We start from the raw sequence: 10,533 nt of genomic DNA, 5'->3' as shown, positions 1-10,533 counted from the left end.
GTTGGGCAAATACTTCACAAATGACTATACAGACTCGAAAAATTAGAAGTTATAGGCACCCCCTCCAACCCGTATGCAATTTTTATTTTAAAATTAAAAAGATTCTGTTAATTCCATGCGTTAAAGGGAGGCGAGGCCTCCACTAACTAACATAAAAGTAAAGTAAAAAATCAGTGTGTGCTGGCTGTTTTCTTTTAACCTGTGTGCATAAGAACAATCATACCAGCACAAAGTGCTTTCAACTTGAACTCAGACTGCAGCCATTGATCAACAAGATTACCCCAACACAGTTGGATTTGAAAATGGACTCGTCAAGCAGGATGCTATGGTGCTTAAAGTTGCTGCAGTTATGATTACCAATAACATTGCGTAATCAAATATTTATTTATTGTAATAAAAACAAAACATTTACAATACAAATAATATAGTATACAGTCTCTACAATTTTATTTTATTTTCAACAATAAGGTAATCATTAATTAAATTTAAGTACCTAGCTTATATAGGAGAAATAAGATGGAAACAAGACAGCACATGAAAAGAAAATAAACATCAATAAATAGGTCTATTAAACACAATAAGCACAAATTTTAGGAGTTAAAACAACACCTTTTAACGTAACTACATGTTGAATGGTATACGGTTCTTGTTTAAATATGCTAAAAGTTTACTTTTTTTTATACATTTTTAGATATACAGCTTACCAATAAATAACATGAGGTTGATAAAAACCTTGCATTATATGTAAATATATATAGGGCTTCCCACAGGTTTTAAATATACTTGCGGTGCTAGCCAGATTGAAACACACCTTTTACCCACAGCACCTAAATAGCACATAAATAGTTAAATGTTATGCAGTATTTTAGACTTTATTCATTAATTTTCTTTTGGCTTAGACCGTTTATTTTTCTGGGGTCACCACTGTGCATTGAACCATCAACCTATCCACCATATGTTTTATGCAGCGGATGCCATTCATGCTGCAACAAAACAATGGGAAACGTCCATGCACACTCCTTCACACACATACACTACGATCAGTTTTAGCATACCCAATTCAACTGTTCGCGTGTCCTTGGACTTGTGGGGGAAACCGGATCACCCGGAGGAAACCTAGGCGAACACGGCGAGAATAAACATGCAAACACAGAAATGCCAAGTGACCCAGGCAAGGCCTATTGAAAATGAGAAGGGTGATCTGTATTGCTGGTGTATATAGGCCTGCAGTCTGCCAAGCCTGAGCGAATATTAAAACGTCAAATAACAGATACATTCCTCAAAATAACAAATAAATTAGGCCTTCGAACATAGGAAATATATTTTTTACTTTTTTGTGTGTGTCTGTGTGCGTTTTATATTTGCTATATGCTGTTGTAGCGCTTTGGCATTTCTGTGTCTTTATTAGGGAAAACACAAGACATTTGCACAATATTCAAGTTAGTGCACCCTCCCCTCTTAAACACACGACAATGCGAGAATAACAATGATACTCGTTATAAAATGTACTTATCTAAAGCTATACAATGCATGGCTACTTGTGGCCAATATCTGCAACTCGGTGAGAGCCTATCAAAGAGGTTTGATCAACATTCCGTTGGCTTTCATTTGCATACGGGAGGCGGGGATTGCCTATAAATATTCACCTCCCGCGCTGTTTACTCGCAAAGCACCTGTCTTGGTACACTTCATTCGTCTAGCTGGCAACAGTGTATAGCGATATGGCCAGTCCTGCCAAGGTTCCGAAGGTTGAGGAAAACATATTAGAGGGCTTTATACACAATGTGTCGCCCAGACGGCAGTCTATGCGAAACAGCCCCTATTTCTCAGCAATAATTCAGAGCGCCAGACAAGAATATCACAGAATGGTGGTGTTCGCCATAGCGAAGCAAGCCGTGTTCAACCAAGCTGTGAGAATCGGCAACGGTGTACGTCTGCACAACATCAGACGCAGCCTGAGTAAGCCCGACCTCACCCTTCTCGCAGATCAGTTTTGACAGCAGCACGATTTGTGCTGTGGCAGCGAGGCTGCCTCGGTTTAACTAACGGCGCTCTTGCTTTCTGTCTAGGTTTCTCGGATCAGTAAGCTTCAACATCGTCTGCTCCACGAGCACCAGTGTGGAGGCTGCCAGCCTGCCGTTTCTGCGCTGCGCACCCCCAAACTGCAAGAAGATGACCGTGGTCGAGGTCAAGGCGCTTGGTCCCGGGCAAAAGGTGAGTGTTGTTGCAGTTGGTTTGAGGCACCTGCAAAGTGGACAGCGGACTTACCCTGTCTTTGTGTCTTACAGGTGGGAGAAGTGCGCGCTTGAGTTCAGCGAGACGGATGTATGAGCAGGGTGGTCAGCGTCAACAGCTGACTGAGCTGAATGAGTTGAGGGTCAGCTATGTCACTGGTAAAATTAAGCTGATGCTTTGGGACACCTACGTCAACGTGGCTGAGTGCTCCAGATCCTACTCCTTAAGGAACGCCGTGACGCCGGAGAGAGAAGGATGCATCTGTCTCACCACAGGTTCCTCCAACATCGTGTAGGAAATTACTGAGGTGGAGGAGAGCAGAGGGCAGGCGGCCAGAGGCCAAACCAAGGGTGCTTTAAAGCCGCAGCTTTAAGGGCATCGAAGTTACGATCCAGTGCTGCTGTTCCGGCTGCCATTTCAGACAGCCGGAGTTCCGCGAGAAGTCCAACTTCCACCGATGCGAGAGCTGCCACTTTATGCAGGCGTCGCTGTCTTTCCTCACGGTGTTCGGTGGCAAAGGAATGGTGGTGACTGAGGAGGATGGTGCCGAGAAAGTCCTCTTGACTAATTCAGTGCTTACTCGCTATCTCTGTGACGCCGGCCTTTCGTCGTTATTCAACGAGGCAGAGGCCATCGAGAACCACCTCCTTACAGCACCGGGGTTTGATCTGACCATGAGCTTGGACGGCTTCTTAGTTTCCATTCAGCCGGTGGGAGCGGTGGATTCAGGCGCGAAGGGTCAGCCTCTTGCTGCAGCTGAGCTAGCTGGTGATGCAAATCACGGCGAAGGGACATCCGTTTAGCTCGGGTGGCCTGAAGACGGTTCGGAAGAAACGACACTTTCCTGATTTAATTTCATTGGTTAAATTGTTCTGCATGTTTTGATGTTCTTGTTGTTCAATAAATGTTTCCCTTTTGAAAATGTAATCCTAGTCGTTATGTCTTTATTTATTTGTAATGTTTTTTTTTGTTTGTTTTTTTTTTTACATTACAATATTGGGCGGCGGGGAAAAACTGTTTGAACTGCAAAAAGGTAAAACAAAAACTTGCAAATCCAAAACAAAAAATAAACAAATCTTAACTTTAAAACTTAATTTTATTATTATTATTATTGTTTTTAATCACAACTTGTTTTATTGAAAATGTCTTGGAATATTTAAACTAAACTTTACTTCTGGTAATAATAATGTTAAACAAAGACAATTTAGTGTCTTTATTTTAATTTAAGAAATTAATTTATTATCTTTTTGGCTTAGTCCTTTTATTTATATGGAGCCGCCACAGCAGAATGAACAGCAGCACAGCAGAATTTTTTTTATCATTATTATTATTATTATTATAACAATACTGGGCAGGGAAAATTTGTTTTAATTTAAAAAAAAAAAAGTAAAACAAACTTTGCAAACCAAAACAGAAAAAAAGTAAATCTTTACTTTTAAACTTATTTCACTGTTTTATTCACAACTTGTTATAGTTAAAACGTCTTGCAGTATTTTAGACCTTGCTTATTCATTCATTTTCTTATGGCTTAGACTGTTTATGAATCTGGGTTCACCACTGTGGAATGAACCTTCAACTTATGTTTTATGCAGCGAATGCCATTCGTGCTGCAACCCAACGTCCATGCACACTCCTTCACACACATACACTACAGTCAGTTTTAGCATATCCAATTAACCTGTTCTCGTGTCCTTGGACTTGTGGGGGAAACCGGATCACCCGGAGGAAACCTAGGCGAACACGGCGAGAACAAACATGCAAACAAAGAAATGCCAAGTGACCCAGCCGAGGCCTATTGAAAATAAGAAGGGTGGTCTGTATTGCTGGTGTATATAGGCCTGCAGCCTGGGCGAATATTAAAACATCAAATAACACATACATTTCTCAAAATAACAAATAAATTATGCCTTCGAACAGAGGAAATATACTTTTTACTTTTTTGTGTGTCTGTGTGTGTTTTACGTTTGATGTATGCTATTGTAGCGCTTTGGCATGTCTGTGTCTTTATTAGGGAAAACACAAGACATTTGCACAATATTCAAGTTAGTGCAGGCGTCCGCCCCTCTGTAACACACGACAATGCGAGAATAACAATGATACTTGTTATAAAATATACTTACCTAAAGCTATACAATGCATGGCTACTTGTGGCCAATATCTGCAGCTCGGTGAGAGCCAATCAAAGAGGTTTGATCAACATTCCGTTGGCTTTCATTTGCATACGGGGAGGCGGGGATCGCCTATAAATATTCGCCTCCCGCACTGTTTACTCACAGAGCACCTGTCTTGGTACACATCTTTCGTCCAGCTGGCAACGGCGTATAGCGATATGGCCAGTCCAACCAAGGCTCCGAAGGTTGACAAAAACATAGTGGAGGGCTTTATACAGAACGTGTCGCCCAGACGGCAGTCTAGGTGAAACAGCCCCTATTTCTCGGCAATAATTCAGAGCGCCAAAGAAGAATATCACAGAGTCCGGCGTTCGACGTAGCCTGAGTAAGCCCGACCTCACCCTTCTCGCAGATCAGTTTTAACAGTAGCACAACTTGAGCTGTGGCAGCACGCCCAGCTAGAAATTTTACATTCCCAGAACGTTCTTAGAATGTCCCCGTCGGTGTTAAGGACATTCTGAGAATGTCACAATGTTGAGTTCTTTAAAGTTTTGGAGGACGTTATTTGGGGGACCTTTACAGAACATTCAGAACGTTCTCAGAATGTTTAGGGGACCAAACCTTATTGGAAAATTTGACATTCTCACAACGTTCATAACGTGCTTGTTGGTGTTAAGGCTGTTGTCTAGTAACGTTCCCTGAAGGTCCAGATGTGGAATTCTTTAAAGGTGTGAGGGACGTTATTTTGCGGACCTTCACAGAATGTTATTTTCTTGTACTGAATGTTAGAGACAGAAAGAGCTCAATCAATAAAATGTTACTAAAATTGGCTTTATTGGCAGAAAACATAAAGCATTTGTCAAACTATTTAATTTTTAATATGCTGTGTCCGTGTGTGTTTGTGTGCGTCTCTTAGTCACGTTCTCTATCGTCCAGTTGTCTTTCTGCTGCCTGAAACAAAGCATAAATAACAATATTTACAAATAAGTTCACTTACTTTGTATTTAATTTTTTTTTTTACTTTCAGGTGTACACAGTGGTGCTTGAGTCTTATAAAATAATTCAAAATAAATATATTTTGAATTTAAAAAAATGTATAAATCTCCATATCTACATCCCACTTATCTATTATTAAAGAACTGCCACTCAAATATCTTTTGATAAGAAAATGGTGTTACACACTCCACTGAAGACATCCATAAGCCTACATAGTTATTTTTGTTTGCGAAGTGCAAAAATTTGTTTCCAAACTACTTCTAAATTCAATTCTAATTTCCAGCAAGTGAATAAATAAGCAATAATATAGAAGTGTGGTCAGAAAACTGAGTTGTTTTTTCATAAGGGGTTTTAATTAGTTTTTGACAGTACAGTGGATATTTTAGGCTATATATTACACTACCTCCTATTAAACGTTGACAAAAAATATTGTCATTAAAAGCTAAAACTTTTATAAACAAAAGCTCAGTACTTTTTCCAGACTCTACACAGTAAAATCATCAGAGTTAAATTTACTCAGTTCAGCAGTTAAAGTTAATGAGACAATGATGGGGTTAATTAAGTGATGATTGAGCACTGATGATGAACACCTGCTGTTAATAAGCACAAACAGAGAAGAGAACGTTCGAGGTTACTAAAGTAACCCTTCGTTCCCCGAGGAGGGGAACGGAAGCACTATAAGTGGATTTGATTGTAAAATCCACGCATTGGGGAGGTTCGGTTCAGAAGCTACTCGTCTGAAAGAGTACTGAACGGGCCAATTAAGAATGAATTGGCAGCGCAAGCCTGCGCAGGTGAGCGGCATAAGCAATCAACTGAGTATATAAGCTCACCTGGCGCCAGCAGACGCTATCCTTTTTAAGCTGAAGAGACTTTCAACAGCTAAGGGACAGTCATTATGGCGACGGAGTATAGTGCTTCCGTTCCCCTCCTCGGGGAACGAAGGGTTACTTTAGTAACCTCGAACGTTCCCCTTCGGGGGGAACTTCAGCACTATAAGTGGATTTGATTGTAAAATCCACGCATTGGGAGCCCATTGAAAGCGCCATAATGACTGCACCTTACCAACACCCCCGATGAGGAGATAGTCAAGCAAGCGTGACGCACCCACATCATGGGGGGCGCGGTCCTCCAACGTGTCCCTGGCCCTAATTTATCCTACTTCAACAGAAGTTTTACGGATTTATATATATTTTTTGGGAAGTCGTGAGCATCTAGATAATTCTAGGAAAATACGACAGTACGTTGGGAAGCGTGCAATCCCGATAGGGAGGTCGCTGCGGAGGCCATCCGTTACCCAAGGGGGGATAGATGGCAGAATTTACATATGGACTAGCCCTAAAAAGGGGGAGTACGCATAGCAAAAGAGTGGTTAGCGGGGAGGGAAGACACGGGTCCGCCCAGGGGGGGGGACTTAACCGTGGCTGAATAAGCATATGGGATCGCCTAGTGGGGACCACGCATAGCAGGCACCTTTACCCAAAACGCGGGCTGACCAGCGGGCAGACCTACAACATAGTGGGCCAGCAAGTGACTCCTCCGCTGAGTCAGTGCTGGGGGCCACGGAGGAATCTGCAGGGCTCACCTGACGGGGAACTTTACTGACAGATAAAAAGGCGCACGTATCTCCGTGTTAGGGAAAATGGCGCAGCAAGCGTGTTTCAACACCCTACCGAATTGTTTCCTCAATCACCAAGGGTTACCTAATACCCTTGAGGAAACCGGCTCCACTCGCAGATTGTAAAACCTTGCAAATGTGTTGGGTGTCACCCAGCCCGCAGCTCTACAGATGTCTGTTAGAGGGGCGCCGCGTGCGCGCGCTCGAGAGGATGCGAAGCTCCGAGTGGAGTGCGCACGCGCTCTCGGGGGACGCGGCTCATCTCGGCTCTGATAGTGAAAGAAAGGCATCCACAATCTAGTGGGAACTTATTTCGGTACGGCACTTCCGTGCTGCCGACCGCTATAACAGACGAAGAGCTGCTCAGATGATCTAAACTCTGAGTGCGGTCCGGATAATACGCAAAACGCGAACTGGACAATAAGGAAGGGCTGGGTCTGCCTCCTCCGAGGGCAGCGCTTGCAGGCTCACTACCTCGTATTAAAACGGAGTGGTAGGAACCTTGGGCACATATCGCGGGCGGGGTCTCAGGACGTGAGAGAAGCCAGCCCAATTACAGGCACGAGTCACTGACCGAAAAATGCCTCCGGGTCCCTGACCCTCTAATCGATATCAACGCGACCAGCAGAGCTGTCTTCAGGGACAGAAATATACTGAGTCGAGGATCGAAGGGATCTGACGCGGCTTGTGTAGCGAGGGCGAGATCCTAAGAGGGCATGAGAGGGGGCGGGGTGGATTAATTCGCTTAACGCCCCTGAGGAACTGGATGATGAGGTTATGCGTTCCCACGGTGCTGCCAGCCACCGCGTTATGAGAGCGGAGATGGCAGCCACGTAACCTTGAGTGTGGAGGGCGACAGCCTGCTCTCCAACTTCTCTCGGCGTAAAGAAAGCACAACGCTGATCTGGCAAATTACGGGGGTCTTCTCAGCGAGAGACACACCATTCAGTGAATAGACTTCACGTCAGGGCATAGGCGCGCTCGGGGAGGGGGCTCTAGCCCGAGTGACGGTATTAGCCACCGCAATCGGAGGTTACCTAAGTCTTCCTCGCGTCTAAAAATCTCTTCAAAGATCGGCGAGGGTGCCAGGTGGTGCCCTGTCCCTGAGAGAGTAGGTGCTCTCTCGAAGGGACTGCCAGGGGAGGGCTATCGCGAGGGAGAGCTCTGACATCCAGGTCCGGTTGAGCCAGAGGGGCGCAACCAGCAACCTGTTCCTCGTCCTCCCTGACCTTGCACAGTAACTGCGCGAGCAGGCTCACTGGGGGAAACGCATATTGCGCGTGCCCCGAGGCCAGCTGTAAGCCAGTGCATCCGTGCCGAGAGCACTCGGTCAGGGAAAGAACAACTGGCAATGAGCGATCTCGGGGGAAGCAACAGATCGATCTGGGCTTCCCCGAATCGCGCCCATATCAGCTGAACAGACTCGGGGTGGAGTCTCCATTCTCCAGGACGCAAGGCTGCCGTGAGAGCGCATCGGCTGCACGGTTGAGCTTGCCTGAATATGAATGGCGTGCAGCGATTTCAGCCGCGGATGACTCCAGAGGAGCAGACGGCGGGCGAGCTGAGACATGCGGCGAGAGCGCATACCCCCTATACGGCTGATATACGCCACCGCCGCCGTACTGTCCGTCCTGACCAGCACGTGTTGCCGCTCCAACACCGGAAAAAAACGGTGGAGAGCGAGGAACACTGCCAACAGCTCCAGGCGATATGCCAATGCAACTGGGTACCTTTCCACAGGTCCGCAGCCGCATGCCCGCAACGCACAGCCCCCCAGCCCGTGTTGGAAGCGTCTGCTGAAACGACAACAAGACTGGACGCCTGTTCTAGAGACACCCAGGCCTGTAGGAACGAGGGGTCGCTCCAAGGGCTGAGGGCGCGGCGACACAGCGCAGTAACAGAGACTCGGTGTGCGCGCGCGTGCCATGCGCGTCTGGGGACTCGATCGTGAAGCCAGTGCTGAAGTGGTCTCATATAGAATAATCCGAGCGGCATGAAGCGGCTGCGGATGCCATATGCCCCAGGAGCCTCTGAAATAGTTTCAGTGGGACCACTATTTTACTGTCGAGCTCTCTCAGACAGTACAGCATCAGCTGAGCGCGCTCTCCGGAGAGGCGCGCTGCCATGGTGACCGAGTCCAGCTCCAGCCCGAGAGAAGAGATCCTCTGCACTGGGGCGAGTTTGCTCTTTTCTCGGTTGACCTGAAACCCCCACAGGTGGAAGTGCCAGAGCACTTTGTCTCTGTGCATAATCAAATCTGTGCATCATCAAAAGAGAGGGCAAAATTCAGCCAGTCGTAAAGAAATTGAGTATGCAGATGCCCGCGAGCTGAAGGGGCGCTGAGGCACCCTCCGCAGGCTTGGTGAGGACCCGCGGAGACAGAGAGAGCCCGAAGGGGAGGGCTTTGTATTGCCAAGCTCGACCTTCAAACGCAAACCGCAGAAACTGTCGGTGGCGAGGAAGAGTGGAGACATGGAAATACGCGTCCATCAGGTCTAATGCTGCAGACCAACCCAGAGGACGAACGCACCGGAGGATGCGCTTCTGCGTGAGCATTCTGAACGGCAGCTTGTGCAGGCAGCGGTTCAAAACGCGCAGATCTAGGATTGGCCGTGACCCACCGCTCTTTTTGGGCACGATGAAGCGTGGGCTGTAAAACCCGCTCTCCATCTCGGCTGGAGGGAGCGGCTCGATTGCATCCTTCGCCAGGAGGACAGCAATCTCCTCTCGCAAGACAGGGGCGGACAGGGGGCTGACCCTGGTGAATACACACCCGTGACTTGGGGGGCTGTTTCGCGAACTGAATCGCATAGCCGAGTCTGATTGTGCGTATGAGCCACCGCGAAGAGCTGGCCCGCGCTAACCAGGCAGGCAGAGCTCTCGCTAATGGACTCATCGCTACAATCGCTGACGTACCAGCAGTGGGGCAGCGCAGAGTGGGTGTGCTGATCCGGGAAGCTCGCGGGTCCCACGGAAAAGCTGGAGGTGAGATATTTGCTCTCACTCCAAACCCGAGCTCCGGAAGGGAGGCTCGAGGGGTGGGAGAAAGGAGACCGTCCTCCCAGCGCTCGTGAGCCACTGGCGAAACGCACCGAATCTGCAAGCTAGAAAGCATAGCGTCCCAGACTGGCAGATTTCGGGCTGTCACATCTGGGGAAGTGAAAAGTGCCCTTTCATAATGTTTTCATGGCAGTAAAAAGTGCCGTTGGAAATGGGGCCCCGCCCTCCAGCGGGGAAAGAGCAAGTTCCCTCTTCTCCAGATGGCCTGTCCCAGGGGCGCTTCGCGGTCCGTTGCCGGACTTAGCGGCGTTCTGGGCAGGGGGGCTGCCTGCTTCCGAGGTGCCCGACGCGCTCGCTTCGCCGGAGGCGTGTGCGGGGGCGGAGCAGCTCTCGTAGGCGGGCGCCTTCGGCGAGGAGCAGGTATGAATGGCACGGCGGGCGGAGCGGGCTACGGACCGCCGATAAGACATCACCCACCAACTGCTCTCTCACCGCCTTGAATTCCTGGGTGAATTCACAGACAGTGTCGCCGAACCTGGCTGGGGATATGGGGAAGTCAAGAAAGCGGACTTT

General features: G+C 47.5%; 1 long non-coding RNA gene across 1 annotated transcript; it reads left to right on the top strand.

Annotated features, from left to right (window-relative positions):
* The first annotated feature begins 312 nt into the window (after positions 1-312).
* LOC141381931 (uncharacterized) lies at positions 313-3,157 on the top strand. Its single transcript, XR_012402840.1, has 3 exons — positions 313-1,959; positions 2,070-2,214; positions 2,289-3,157. It is a non-coding gene; the product is annotated as an uncharacterized lncRNA (long non-coding RNA).
* The last annotated feature ends 7,376 nt before the right edge of the window (positions 3,158-10,533 follow it).

The sequence above is a fragment of the Danio rerio genome, chromosome 4 (assembly GCF_049306965.1).
Source record: "Danio rerio strain Tuebingen ecotype United States chromosome 4, GRCz12tu, whole genome shotgun sequence".
Lineage (NCBI taxonomy): Eukaryota > Metazoa > Chordata > Actinopteri > Cypriniformes > Danionidae > Danio > Danio rerio.
The sequence above is the reverse complement of the archived record's forward strand: the minus strand, read 5'-3'. Positions and strand labels throughout refer to the sequence as shown.